A 15,706-nucleotide genomic window follows, 5' to 3' on the forward strand; every position below is an offset into this window, starting at 1 on the left:
CCATTCACCTGGTTTGCGACCAAAAGCGAGTCGCACTTTGCCTCGATAGTTTCTGCCCCCATACTCCGGGCCAATTCTAATCCTGCAATCATAGCCTCATACTCGGCTTCATTGTTAGTTAGCTTGATAGTTTTGATGGAATGTCGAATGACATCACCGGCCGGGGCCCTAAGGACAATACCAAGCCCGGAACCTTTAAGGTTCGAAGCCCCGTCCGTATACAGAGACCAAATGCCCGTGGCCTTTCCCGAGGTCAGCAGGAACTCTTTTTCGACCTCGGGGACCATGGCTGGGGCGAAGTCTGCTATGAAATCGGCTAAGATTTGGGATTTGATGGCCGTTCGGGGTCTGTATTCGAGGTCATAGCCGCTGACCTCTACAGCCCACTTCGTTAGCCTACCCGACAACTCGGGTTTATGCATGATGTTTTTCAAAGGATAAGTAGTTAATACACATATGTGATGGCTTTGAAAGTAAGGCTTAAGCTTTCTGGAGACGCTTACTAGTGCCAACGCCAACTTTTCCAGATGGGGGTAACGGGTCTCCGCATCCCCCAATGTTCTACTCACGTAATAGATAGGGAATTGCGTACCTGATTCTTCTCGGACCAAAACGCCGCTTACCGCAACTTTGGAGACCGCTAGGTACAGAAATAGTGTCTCACCTGCCTTCGGCGTGTGCAGTAGAGGGGGGTTAGACAAGTACTTCTTCAGATCCTGCAGAGCTTCTTGGCACTCCGGTGTCCAGATAAAATCATTCTTCTTTCTGAGCAAGGAGAAGAACCGGTGACTCCTGTCCGAGGATCTCGATATGAAGCGACTTAGTGCTGCGATTCTCCCGGTGAGTTTCTGAACCCCCTTTATGCTGTTCACTACCTCGATATCTTCGATGGCTTTGATCTTGTCCGGGTTGATTTCGATCCCTCGGTTTGACACCATGAAACCTAGGAATGTGCCAGATCTCACACCGAATGCACACTTCTCCGGGTTAAGCTTCATGTTGTATTTGCGAAGCACATTGAAGGTTTCCTGCAAATGCTTTAAATGGTCCTCTGTTTCCAGGGACTTAACAACCATATCGTCAACGTAAACCTCCATTGTTTTCCCTATCTGTTCTTCGAACATTTCATTAACTAGGCGTTGGTAAGTTGCACCGGCATTTTTTAGTCCGAAAGGCATGACGTTATAACAGTAGGTCCCGTACCGGGTGATGAAGGATGTTTTCTCTTGATCCCCCGGGTACATCCGGATCTGGTTATACCCGGAGTAAGCGTCGAGAAAACTCAACATCTCATGCCCGGCCGTCGCATCGATCATTCTGTCGATATGAGGCAACGGAAACGAGTCCTTCGGGCATGCCTTGTTTAAATCTTTGAAGTCGACACACATTCGAAGTTTGTTACCTTTTTTGGGTACTACCACAACGTTGGCCAGCCAGTCCGGGTACTTTACCTCTCGGATGGATCCTATCTTCAAAAGTTTTGCTACCTCGTCCTTCACAAATGCGTGTTTAGCCTCCGCCATGGGTCTCCTTTTCTGTTTCACCGGAGTAAACTTCCCATCCAGGCTGAGCTTGTGAGTTGCTATTTCTGGTGATATACCTGTCATATCTATATGCGACCATGCAAAGCAATCGGCGTTAGCACGAAGAAATTCAATTAATCGACGCCTGAGCTCCGGGGTGAGCCCCGTGCCCAGGTATACCTTTCTGTCCGGGAGATATTCGAACAGGATGATCTGCTCCAATTCTTCCACAGTTGACTGAGTTGCATCCGAGTCATCTGGCATGACGAACGATCTGGGTACCTCGTAATCTTCCTCCTTATGTACCGGGTTCAACCCGGCGCACTTTGATTGCTATTTGGGAATCTCGCCTCCGGTTGCACTTTTCCATTCCGGCCCCTCGGGCCGAGGTGCCGCTTCTTCTACTGCAAACATTTCCCTTGCAGCGGGCTGCTCGCCCCGGACGGTTTTCACTCCTTCCGGCATGGGGAATTTCAATAGCTGATGTAGTGTTGAGGGCACCGCCCTCATGCTATGTATCCAAGGTCTGCCCAATAATGCATTGTATTTCATGTCCCCCTCGATCACATAGAACATCGTTTGCTGAATGGTGCCACCCACATTTACAGGCAATGAGATTTCCCCCTTTGTGGTTTCGCTTACCATATTGAACCCGCTTATCACCCGAGCCACTGGTGCGATCTGGCCGAGCAGTCCTAGCTGTTCAACCACCCTCCATCGGATGATGTTGGCCGAGCTACCTGGGTCAATCAGAATACGTTTAACCTTAGTTTTAAAGACTAGTATAGAGATTACCAATGCGTCATTGTGGGGTTGAACGATGTCCTCTGCGTCTTCGTCATTAAAGAAGATGGATCCCTCGGCCGAATGGCCTCGGGTGCGCTTTTCACGAACAATAGAGATCTTCGTCCGCTTCATTACCGGCCCTCGAGGGGCGTCTGTCCCGCCCACTATCATGTTGATCATATGCTGGGGTTCGACAGGCTCGGACCTTTGAAAAGATTCTCTTTCCTTATAGTGATTTTTGGCCCGGTCGCTCAGCAGATCTCGGAGGTGACCATTTTTCAATAACCGGGCTACCTCGTCTCTCAATTGACGGCAATCTTCGGTTCGATGCCCGTGGGTCCCGTGATACTCGCATACTACACCCGGATCTCGCTGACCCGGATCTGACCTCAATGGTTTAGGCCACCTTACATCGGGGACACGTCCAATAGCCGAGACAAGTCCTGAAGTACTAACGTTGAAGTTGTATTCCGAAATTTTCGGAGGAACTTTATTGCCGGCGGAACTTCCGGCATCGCTCCTAAATGAGAGTCCCCGACTATTCGATGGCCGCTCCACTCGTTTGCTGCCGCGTCCTGAGAAATGGCTCGGGCTCTCTATTGCCTTTTCCGACCTGAAACTTTGCTTATCCGGATAGGGATATGGCCGAAACCTTCCTTTCGATGATTCAGACATGGCCTCGTATCCCTTCCTTGGCGGCTCGAAACCTCTACTTATTTTGGTCCTTACCGGAGAGAACTCGAATTGATCATCCTCCACCCGAATCTTTGACTCATACCGATTGTGGACGTCGGCCCATGTTACGGCCTCGTATTCCAGCAAGCTCTCTTTCAATTTTGCCGAGGCCACCGAACTTAGCATGTTGAGGCCCTTTGTGAAGGCCTGTGCGGCCCACTCTTCCGGTACCGGGGGTAGCTCCATTCGTTCCCTCTGGAACCGGGTGACGAATTCCCGCAATAACTCGCCGTCCCTTTGGGTTATCCGGAAAATGTCAGCCTTACGGGCCTGCACCTTTATTGCACCGGCGTGGGCTTTCACAAAGGCATCGGCGAGCATCTCAAAAGCAGTGATCGAATGCTCGGGCAGATGGTCGTACCACGTCAACGCCCCCTTTGACAGAGTCTCCCCGAATTTTTTCAACAGTACTGACTCTATCTCATCTTCTTCCATATCATTACCCTTGATAGCACAGGTGTACGAGGTCACGTGCTCATACGGGTCCGTGGTGCCGTCGTATTTCTGAATGTCCGGCATCTTGAATCGCTTCGGGATCAACTTGGGCGCTGCACTCGGGGGAAAAGGCCTTTGAATATATTTTTTCGAGTTAGCCCCCTTCAGCAAAGGGGGAGCCCCCGGTATCTGATCTACCCGAGAATTGTAAGTCTCTACCCTTTTTTCGGTAGAGTCCACTAGTTTCGCTAAGGTTTCAAGCATCTTTAGTACCTCGGTGGAAGAACCGGCTCCGGAATCATTGCTCTCGACTGTCCGCGACCTGCTTCTCTCGATTTCCGCTGTTCCCTTGGCCTTTTCCGGCCCAGGCTCCCCCTGCCCGCTCTGTAACCGGGCAATCGCCATCCCTTGCTCGGCGATTGCCGCTCTTTGTTCCTGCAACATCTCGAAAATCAAACGCAAATTAATGCCGTCATTTGGTGCCTCCGGCTCCTTCTGGCTTTGGGTCCGAGACAATGTGACGGAGTTGCGAGTTCTTAGGGGATCAGTTGCCGGTAGGGCGGCGTTAATTTGATCCACCGTGTTTTGTCGGTTGAGGCCCTCCCTCGAGTCGATGCGGTTCGGGTCAGCGGGGTTTGGTAGTCCCCGTAATTCACTTTCCTCGTTTTCTGCCACAATCTCGGTATTATTGACATGGCCGGACTGCTCAACATCAGCCATGAGTCAGTTTTTGTCGAGACAAACGAGGCGGAAGTGTTTCGGTTTGGAGGTGAGAACGACAAGAATTAGGACCAAGAACTATTATCCTTGCCCCACGGTGGGCGCCAAACTGTTTACCCCGGATTCGGTAATCAATTGAATTTGTGTGTGAGTATAGGATATGTGCTTGAGTCCCAATGTTTATTACAAACCGTGGATGAGAATGCTTATTGATAAACGTGCAAGGAGCGCAAGTGACAGATGACTCCGCGTATGGCCAATTTGATTGAAAAAATATGATATAGATGACAAACTTACAATGGAAAATAACAATATTGAGATTGCTAGAACTGTATATATATATGTATTGTGTTACAAGTGTTCTTTTGAATAAAAGATCAACCAACCCCCCAAAGGGAGGAGGGAATGCCCTATTTATAGTGATGAACCCATGGGCCTTCCTCAATAGGAAGTAATAAAATAATAATAAAAGGACAGCCCCTGTATGGATGTGATGGGATCTGACTGACGGCGCCGTCTGACACACGCATAGTTGGTAGCCGACCATGATGTGACACCACTGCTGCGCCCCAGTAACGGTCATAACGGACCAACGGACTCACGGGTACCGGACCACCGGCGGTAACCCCCCGGAAAGAGATCCGAACCTTCGGTGGCTTAAAAACCGGGACCGATGATGCTTCCGCTCGGCTTTGATCCGAATGCTTATCCGGAAACCCGATGCTTATACAAGAACTTTCCCTCCTTTTCCTCCTCCGAGCCACGGTTACCCCGGATTGGCCCTCATCCGGTTTTCACCGTATACAGCATGCATAATAAAAAAAAAATACATAATTAAAAAAAATCCAAAAAAATTGACAATAAATTCGGAAGAGCTTGAGAGAAACAAAGCTTCCAAAAAAAAAAAACAAAAAAAAAATCCCCAAAGAAATTGAATCTAATATATATCCCGCACCATTAGAGGAGAATTTGTTCTAGCCAGAATAATGCTAAAGGCGGACCAAACTTTTTGCAAGGTTGTGATTCGTCTTAAATTTCTCATTAACAACCTCTAGAAGCTACCATCCACATTATTCCTCTTCTATAAATACCAATTAATATTCCATAATCTTCAATTAAAAGTGATCAATACATAAAATATTCCTAGTTTTAACTTAACACGCTAAACAAGCTCAAAAATGCCAATGGTTCCACATTATTACGGTGATCAAAGAAGGGGAAGCATTTTCGACCCTTTCTCTTTAGACGTATGGGATCCATTCAAGGACTTCAATCGCTATGGCCTCTCACCAATGCATCATAACTCCGAGAGTCCGAGTTAATGAGAGACGCTTCTTCTTTCGTCAACACTAGCATTGTTTGGAGAGAAACTCCAGAAGCTCACATTTTCAAAGCGGATGTTCCAGGGCTGAAGAAAGAGGAAGTGAAGGTGGAAGTTGAAGATGACCGCGTGCTTCATATATGCGGCGAAAGGATCGGAGCAGAGAATTAGAGGAGCATAACGATATGTGGCACCGTGTGGAACGGAGCAGTGGCAAGTTTATGAGACGATTTAGGCTGCCAGAGAATGTGAAGATGGATCAAATTAAGGCTTCGATGGAACATGGTGTTTTGACTGTTGTTGTTCCGAAGGAAGAAGGTAAAAAGCGGGATATTAAGTCTATTCAAATATCTGGCTGATCGATCTGTGCAACGAATAACGGCCACCATTTTTGCCTGCATCAGCTTAGCCAATGTTATTTCCTAAATGTTTGTAACTTTCTAAGGTGTCATAATAAAGTGTGAGTGCTAGAGTATGTAACGCACGGTGGCAGTACACAATGTGTTTCCTACTAATAAAAATATGGTCCAACTCCCTACATCTCATATGGAGTATTATAGTCGTTTGATTTTTAAAATACGTCCTCAAAAAGGTATGGTAAAAGCTAATTTGTATATGTCGATCTAGTATTTACACCAAACTAGTGAATGTGATGTGTTATTCATCCATATTTTATCACTTAACCATGAATTCATGAATAAGTGATTAGTGATCTCACTTTAATTTGAACTTCTAATTAAGTTAAAATGCTTGATTCGGTGTAAACGTGGGATGGAGATAAGTATTTATAGAAAGTACATGTGACACAAAATTAATGTACCTCTACGGCTATACCGCAGGCGATGTTTCTATTAATATCACTAATTAAGTTAATTTTTATCAAGTTAAATTACGGTACTTATGATTGGTTACTTAAAAATAAATCTGATCCGCAAACCCTTTTCGCAACTTAAGACATTCAAATAAGAAAGAGTTAATACCTTAAAATCTCCTAAACTATTCATACTTAACACAACTAATTACTTGTGTGAAGTTTTTTTTTTTTTTTGTCACAAATTAGTAGATCGAGTGTTTACCCCGAATTTAGGTAATCAATTAAATTTATAAGTGAGGTATAGAATATGTGGTTGAGCTTTAATCTATTTGGTTGAAAAAAGATATATATGGATATGCTATGAAGAAGTGAATAATAATCGATGGTTTGCACTAAATATATATACTTAATAATATATGAATATTGTTTGATTGAACAAAGCTAAAGGATAACACACTGAATCCGGACCAAAATCAGAGAATGAGAGAGGGAGATTTTATATATTTTGCTATTACAATGTTCTAGAACTCAAGAAGCCAACCCTTGAAAGTAAAGTAATGCCTCCTGTTTATAGCTTTGCCTTATGGGTCTCATACAACATAAAGCCCTTTTGAATAAAGAAAAACCCTAAAAAGGATAAGGTTGGGTCGTACGGTCTGACACCCGTACGATTGGCAGTACAATGTGACAGAACGGTATTGACGCGTGGCAATTGTGTAACGGATCACCCGGACCAACGGCCACGATCAACCGGGCCAACGGCCACGATCAACTCGGCTATGGAGAAACCGGTCCAAACGATGCCCTTCGCTTTCTTCGGATCAAGCACTCCTCCGGTCCCAAAAGAAAGTCTTCATGTTCCTGCTTGTTTCTTTCTTCCCTCGATCTCTGGTCTCACCGGTCTAGCATATATCCGATTTTTACCGTATACATCGAGATCTTAGATTTTTAGGTCCACAAAATTTGAATTCACTAAATTTTGGGGAAAAAAATTTCACACTATTAATCTCAATTATGTGAGAAGCAAAATAAAAAAAGTTTCGCTTGCGCTAAGTTGGAGTTGACCAGCCGTTGCTATCATTTACTATATGCAACACGTGACCATATGCATCGACAGGGATAAAATATGGATCTGAAACTGAGCATCATCGTATGAATGAAATGATCATCCTTGTATTTCTTTTGTTCAGTCCACGAGATTTCTGTTTACTCAATGCGGAATTATCCAAATGTTACCTGATAAGAGGCCCCGGTTTTCCATGGCTGAAAATTGAAATCGGCCCGAACACGAGGCAGAGGCACGGGCTGAACAAGTCAAAAATGTTAGTGCAATAACTATTTATGCCTAACAAAATTTACATGGTGACTTTGGTATGATCAATAATTCCTTGGGAGGTCACCCTTGTCGATTGTACGAAAAAGTTTACTCGAAAACTTACATGCATCACACTATTTCCTTGAGATATAAGTATATATTTATTGAATGAGATGAATCTCTTTAACTTATGATTAGAGATGATTTCGCGAATAATCACAATTTTTAGTTTATCGTGTTAAAAGTTTTTTTTACTTTATTGCACCAAAGTCATTAACTTATTTTTATTTCCAAAAGGCCATTCAACTTTATTAAAGTATCACAAAAAGGCACTAAATAATCTTTTGTAACAACTCAGTTAACTCTGCCTAAGTATTATAGAAAATGACCTTTTTATTTCCTCTTAATAACTTTATGTGATGCTTAAGCAAAATGGAATGACTTTTTGTCAACAATTTTTTTTAGTGGCTTTCGTGATTCAATATATACAATATAGATTAGTAACTTTAGTTCAATAAAGTAAAGATTGAGTAATCATTCATGAAATTAACCTGTTAAGTTAGTGAAGACGAAAAATTCCGGAGATTGTAACTGCATATTTCCAGCTCTTCAAAGGACTTTCCTCTCATCTTCCCCCAATTCACTTGTCCATCCCTCTCCCCTATTTTTTTTATTTTTTTTTTGACAAAAAGAAGAAGAAGAAAAGGATGAAGAAAAAAATAAAAGAAAATAAGGTAGGGCTGTACAATATATATCATCGAATGAGCTATGGGCTCATTATTGAGAATGAGAATATAACGAGAGCACCTCAAAAGCAGTGTCATAATTATAGGGTAAGGAAATAATCAAACTAGTCTTCAAGCAAATGCCTAAAAGCACAACAAAGTTTGAACTCTGACATAGAGGCTATGATGGGAGATGGTAAAAGTTGAGAAGCAAATTACAGCAGATCTACTGAGATTCAGTGCACTCTAACCGACCTAAAAATTAAGTCATGCCAACAATTTATTGTGCAATACCTTTCCTATTCGACTTTTCGTTATATCTTCAATCATGTAACAGTTGACCAGATGCAAATTCCTTCAATATTCTGCATGATGATCCCCTTCTTACTTAATTACTTATCTGATTTTGTTTGTTGATCATAAGATCAAAGATTAAAGAAATAGATTAGCAAATTGGCCTGTTGATTATTGCAGCATTAATACTAAACTGTCCCGCGGTGAACACCAGGTGATATTGCAGGTTTGCTTTTAGCATGAAGTAGATGCTTTATGGTGTTTGTTTGAATAGTTTTTAGAAAATTTTACTACCTGTTCTCGTGGCATTGTTTTGGGCAATTCTTGAGCTAGTTTTTTTAATTCAGTTAGGCTCAAGATTTATTTTTTATTATGATATCATAACCAGACTTAGTCCAATTCATTGTTTACCGATCTTGGGCATGCAAGGTATGTTGAGTGTCACATTAGTGGGAGTCCGCAACTTAAATGACCCAAAAAGTGATTTTCTGTACATAAATAACGGCAAAAAAAAAAGTGACAAAGGTACCTTTTGCAAACTAAATTAGTGCGCAATAGGACTTAACCGCAACGGCTACAGTTAAGTCCTATTGCGCACTAATTTTGTGCGTAATGGGGGTTATTTTCATTTTCACAACACTTTGTGCAATTTCAAAGTTTTGAAATTTCACGTTTTTTTTTCATACTTTGACCAAAGATTAGTCATGTTTCAAAACACTGGAATATCAATATTTTTTATAGAACCTGATATCTTTTTTTGCGAGCAATAATGTAGGCTCAATACATCAAGTATACCTAAACGTTTGGATCGTCGTTTTAGGGGTTGTAAAGTGCCCCGAAATAAGTTTTGTTATTTGGAAACTTGTTATCTTTAGGCTTAAGTGTTTTATTTTATAAGGTTTTGATTTAAGTGTTTTATTATTTAGTTAAGGCATTACTTTATTTCGAATATGTCGAGATTTTTTTCATAATTAATTTAGGATGTCGCCCGAGTTATTAATAAAACGATAATAAAGACTAAGATAACTTATTATCATTAAGAAAATAATACTAGTAAAAATATAATATTAACATAAAATGTACAATTTATTTACATATACACAATCTCCATCCCCCTTCTTCCTTAGGTCCACATGTGGGAGCCTTTAGAGTAACCCTAGGCCTAAGGCGATCCCCACCCTCACCATCATCTCCATCCCCTTTCTTCTTCTTAATAATAGGATGCTCTATGTCATGATCATCCTTCCTTCCCTTCCTTGCGCCCTTGACAGTGATATGCTTCTTATGGGGCACAAATGGGTTTTGTATGGTCAGAACCTCATCAGCATCAGGAGATGGGTCAATCTCAGCAGGAGACGGGTCCACAGGCGCAGAAGAATGAACATGAAATAACATATAACTAATTAAAAAGGATGAACCTAATTATAATTTAGATTTAATTAATACATTATCTTTTTGTAAAAAGTCAAACATGTGTGTCGACGGGCTCCTGAGATGGATAATGAGAGGGCTCCTGAGCTGGCTCCTTAGCGGTCTCAGCAGGAGACGGGTCCACAGGCGTAGAAGAATGAACCTGAAATAACATATAAACAATTAAAAAGGATGAACCTAATTATAATTTAGATTTAATTAATACATTATCTTTTTGTAAAAAATCACATTTGTGTGTCGACGGGCTCCTGAGATGGATGATGAGAGGGCTCTTGAGCTGGCTCCTCAGCGGGCTCCTGAGCAGGCCCTGGAGCTGGAGATGTAGATGGTGCCAGAGCTGGATCCTAAGGAACGGAAAATTATATAATAATTAGTATAGGTATTTTAATTTGTTAAAATAATTATTTTAAACACTTACATCTTGGCTCCATTTGTCGAAGTCCAGGAATGTGTAGTCGTACTCTAGCTTCCTGCCACCCTGTAGATCACGAACTGGCCGCTCACCCTGTGGATGATGAACTGGCGGCTGCGCATGGTATGCCTTTAATGATGGCCACTCAAGGTGCTCTGAAAATAGCTCCCCGACGAAAATAGAGATGTCAACGGTCGGTAAGAAGTTGACGAGCACTCTGAAGTCGACAGATGCTGCTGGGATGGAGCGGGAACGGTAGCATGCTCGTCAGGCTCATCTACTAGACGAAGGCCTCCACCGCCACTACCTCGGCCACTAGCCCCACCACCTCGGCCACGATCCCCTCGGCTACCAGCCCCTCTGGCTCCACCACCGCCTTCATGACCACGTGCATGAGGGGTCTGATACGGGATATCTAGAACATGCTCATGGATACGTTCGAGCTCTTATGATTGTTGCATACCACTATCGGTTAGCTGAGTCATCCGGGCTGCGTATCCTGCTGTCTCAGGGGAATGCATATGGCCATGCTCTCCCAGTGCATCGTCTGTATGGTCCGTAGCTGCATTTGTTTGCAAATATTAATTATTGAATAAATTTGTAACGTAACATATAAGACAATTAATTAAGTTTAAGTAGGGTAAACTTACCAATACCTCATACTGTCCCACAAGTGTTGCATATCCTCGGTCCTCTGCGTGATGCGTCCCGGGATTTCCAATCAAGTTGCCTGTGATCTGCCGGTACCACTCTATGTACTCGAGGATCGGAGTCGTATGTCCGACCACCGCTAGCGACCTCATCCTATGATCCCAATGATGGAGCTACTCCTGCATAAAGGCCCGGAATATAGCATCGACGACCGCACGCTCGTCCCGCGTATAGTGGTCGTGCTCCCAAATAACCGGCTCAGGTATATTCTGTACATGCCCGAACTGTCGTAAAACGCGGTGGGGTGCGCGATCTTCAACGATATCCATGTGTATCAACGGACACCGCAACCTCCACATGTGCTCACTAACCCTACAAAACGCCGGCAACTGATCCAAAATCTGATCATACGGCCTCCATATAAAAAATTGTATTTCAAATGAACTAGTAAACAATACAAGACAAAAATAGTAAAAAAAAAAAAATAAGATAATAACCTACCATGTGTGCCGTCATACGATCTAGCTGATCCTTAAACGGAAGAAGTCTGTGGTGCGTATCCACATCTCGGATTACGCCTTCCGTCCATCTCATCACGTAGGGTATGCCCTCAGCAATGAAATCAGGCTAAGCGTGCGCAGCTACGGGCTGAAAAGGCCTCATCCTAGACCACACCCATATCTGAAAGGGTTATTAAAAAAAATGTTTTATTAGTCGCATTTCAAAAAGTTATATTTAGAATAAAATTACACACACTTAAATATATTACCTGGAGGAGCGCGTGAAATCCGCCGACATCCGCACGCTCGCCCGCAGACGCTTGACATAGTGATTGATACAGGTAAGCCAGAACAGCAGCTCCCCAACTATAACATCCCAACTTGCCCAGATCCTCCATATTTAGCAAATACCGTAAGCTCACATGGGAACCCGATGTGTTTGGGAACAAGATGCCCCCGAATATGATGAGTAAGTATAGACGGGCACAACGATCGACCTCCACTTAAGGTGTGTCCTCTGTAATAGGATGCTGGATGTCTATGAGGCACAAGTAAGTACAGAGGGCAACCATCGACACCCGAGTCTGTCCCCAAGAAATCACGCTGCTCCGGCATGAAATCAGTAAGCCTAGGCAACTCCTGACGATACGATCTGAGCTGCTGAGGCTCCTCAATATATAATAGGCAATCATGGCCGTCACAAGAGCCCTATCATGTTGTACCCTACCAACAGCGACACAATAGTAGATACCGCCCTGATAAAGTATATCTAATACACGACGAGGTGGGGGCCGAGCCCTTAAAAGATCCCACGCATGTTCTACGCTACGGGGACGGAACAACGTACAACGCGGGGACGGAACAACGTACTGGAATCTATCTCCTCATCCCATAATAGCTGGGACCTATGAATAGCATGTAGATAAAGTACTGATGCATCAAAGGGCCCCGGATGAAGAGGGTTGGGATCCATGGAGGTGTCGTATCTGTATTAATAATTTTTAATTAATCATTAACATGTAATATTAATTATGTAATCATTTATCGAAAAATTATACTAACTAACTAATCCTTTAAAAGAAAATTATATTAACTATCTAAATTTGCGAATTAATTATTATACTTACTACAATTAATTAACTAATATTATGTCAATGATATTTTTAATCTTAAACTAAGGATCTTCAATCCTAAACTAAGGATTAACTACAATTACCTAACAAATAAAATATTAAGGATATTAAGGTTTAACTATTTCTAATTAACAATTGATAATTAATTAGACCACTAATTAGCACATTAACCCATAAAATTAGATAACTAATTAGCACATTAATTATTAACATGGATTAAACAATTTTACAAATAAATAAATTAACAAATAAAGATATTATTAGGAGATTAGTATATTTTCCTATAATCAAACAATTAACAAATCATTAACAAAAAAGTAAGATTAACATATCATTATCAAATAATTAACAATTAGCTAATCAAACAATTAACAAATAATTAAAGATTAACATATAGTAACAAATAATTAATAATTAGCTAATCAAACAATTAACAAATTTAAAAATTTTAAAAAACACACTGGACAGCCCTATTGTGCGCTGTTTTTGGCGTCATTTTTTTTTTTTGAAATCCGCAACTATTAAACATTAATCATGCTTAGGATAATAATATATTTAACAATGTAATGGAAAATTCATAGTAAAATAACTAGATTAAAGATTGTTTTTGAGTTTTTGAAATCGAGTTCTACGCCGCTTTATTTCGAAATCCAAGCTTCGAAACTTGTTCCTTGACTTGAATATACTAAGAATATTGACTTTCGGGTTAAAAAATAACACGAAAACGAGATTTTTGTGGGACCTCAGCCTTTTCTTGTTAATGGCGGTTTTTTTTTAAACTTGGGGGGGGGGGGGGGGGGGGGGGGGGACGGATCGAGAAAGGAAGCTAGTGGGCGTTTTATTAAATGCCTTTTGCGCACTAATTTAGTGCGCAATAGGACTTAACGGTAACTTTTGTAACTTTTTTTTTTTGCCGTTATTTATGTACACAAACCCATTTTTTGGGTCATTTAAGTTGCGGACTCACATTAGTGGAGTGTGGGTTTTGTGGTCTCCTTATGCGGTTTGACTTTACTTGCCTCATGGGCAAACTTAGTAGGCGTTTGGACATGCGATTTCATCTCATGAGATGAAATCAACATTTGGACATGTAATTTCATCTCAGGCAAAGTTGGCTCGTAGAGGTGCATTTGGCCTTTATGAAGGGGGTGGGGCTGGGGATGGTTGAGGTGGGGTTGCAGTTTCTGTTCCCAATATTCTGCAATGACTAAGAAAAAGATACTCCTAATTAACAGAGAATATTTTTAAAGATACTCCTATTTAACAAAGAATATTTTTGAAGATACTCCTATTTAACAAAGAATATTTTTAAAGATGCTTCTAATTAACAAAGAATATTTTTGTGATCTTCATGAGGTATTCTTGTAGAGAATATATTTAGATTATATTCACTATAAGTCTATAATATACATATATAATCCAAAATGGAAACATTAAATTCCACTGAACTCACGGAAAGATTTGCACATCTGCCTCCCCCAACATCGGTGTCCTAATAAATACCACTGGATGGGATCCTTTCACAAGTGAAACTAAATTTTCCGAACCAGCGTCAAAATATAAAAAGTAAATATATAAAGAAGTAAAACAAATTTAATATATAGTACATTATATATATTCCTTGAAGGGGAGCCTTGACGTAACTGGTAAAGTTGTTGTCATGTGACCAGGAGGTCACGGGTTCGAGCCGTGAAAACGCCCTCTTACAGAAATGCAAGGTAAGGTTGCGTACAATAGACTCTTGTGGTCCGGCCCTCTCCGGACGCACATAGCGAGAGCTTAGTGCACCGGGCTGCCTTTTTTTACATTATATATATTCCTTCCATCCCATTTTATATGAAGGTATTTGACTAGACACAAAGTTTAAGAAATAAAATAAACTTTTAAAACTTGTGGTTTAAAACAAACCATAGAAATTTGTGTGACTATAAATCATTTATTATGGGTAAAAAGATAAATTTAATGTTGAATTGTTACTAAATATAAAAAGATGTCATTCTTTTTGGGACTGACTAAAAAGAAAATAGTGTCACCTAAGCACTACATTTTTTTATTTTCATGTAGAGAATATATTTAGATTATTAAAAATTCACCTTAGGTTCCAAGTTCAAATCCCAAGCACTATATTTTTTTATTTTCTTCATGATTGTTAGTTAGTAGAGGTTCGTTACCTCATTAAGATTAGTAAGGTAAGGCTTAGTCCCTTTGCTTGTACTCTTCTTTTTGAGGTTAGCTTTTATATCTATTAATAAAAAAAACTAGCCTAGGCATCCTGCCTAACGGATTCGTTTGAAAAAAAAAAAGAACTAAGAGAATATGTATTTAAGATTTATTTATTTATATAATGTAATTTTTCAGCGAAGACATACCTTGAATAAGGGTGAGAATCCTTGTACCCTTAATTAAAAATTTGAGTTTGAATCGGAATGGAAAAACTCCTCATATAAAACTTTCCCTTTTTCGAACTCTACGAATCTAAATCAATTTGAGTAATTAATTTTCTATATTACATTACTATATATAATAAGGGTCAATCTAACTTTTTTGTAGTCCTTAGTTACAATTCTTGGTTACATTACAACTAAGGGTTGCCAACTAAAGGCTTTCTCTTTCAATTTTGCCCCTATGTTATCTGTGTCGCTTGCGTTACTTAATTTCCATATCGTTTTGAATCTTTTAGCCTTATCTGACCTCTTTTTATGTTTTTTTATTGAGCCGAGGGTCTTTCGGAAACAGCCGTCTTACCTTGGTAGGAGTAAGGTCTGCGTACACTCTATCCTCCCCAGACCCCACGTGGTGAGATTTCACTGGGTTGTTGTTGTTGTATAGTTCATCTACTATAGGTTATTATAAATATATCAAGACACTTTCAAGCTTTTTTGGGTAATACAAACCCCTTGGAGACTAACTC

General features: G+C 41.0%; 1 pseudogene; it reads left to right on the forward strand.

Annotated features, from left to right (window-relative positions):
* The first annotated feature begins 5,122 nt into the window (after positions 1–5,122).
* On the forward strand, positions 5,123–6,050 carry LOC132626443 (18.1 kDa class I heat shock protein-like; annotated as a pseudogene).
* The last annotated feature ends 9,656 nt before the right edge of the window (positions 6,051–15,706 follow it).

This window comes from Lycium barbarum, chromosome 1, assembly GCF_019175385.1.
Source record: "Lycium barbarum isolate Lr01 chromosome 1, ASM1917538v2, whole genome shotgun sequence".
Lineage (NCBI taxonomy): Eukaryota > Viridiplantae > Streptophyta > Magnoliopsida > Solanales > Solanaceae > Lycium > Lycium barbarum.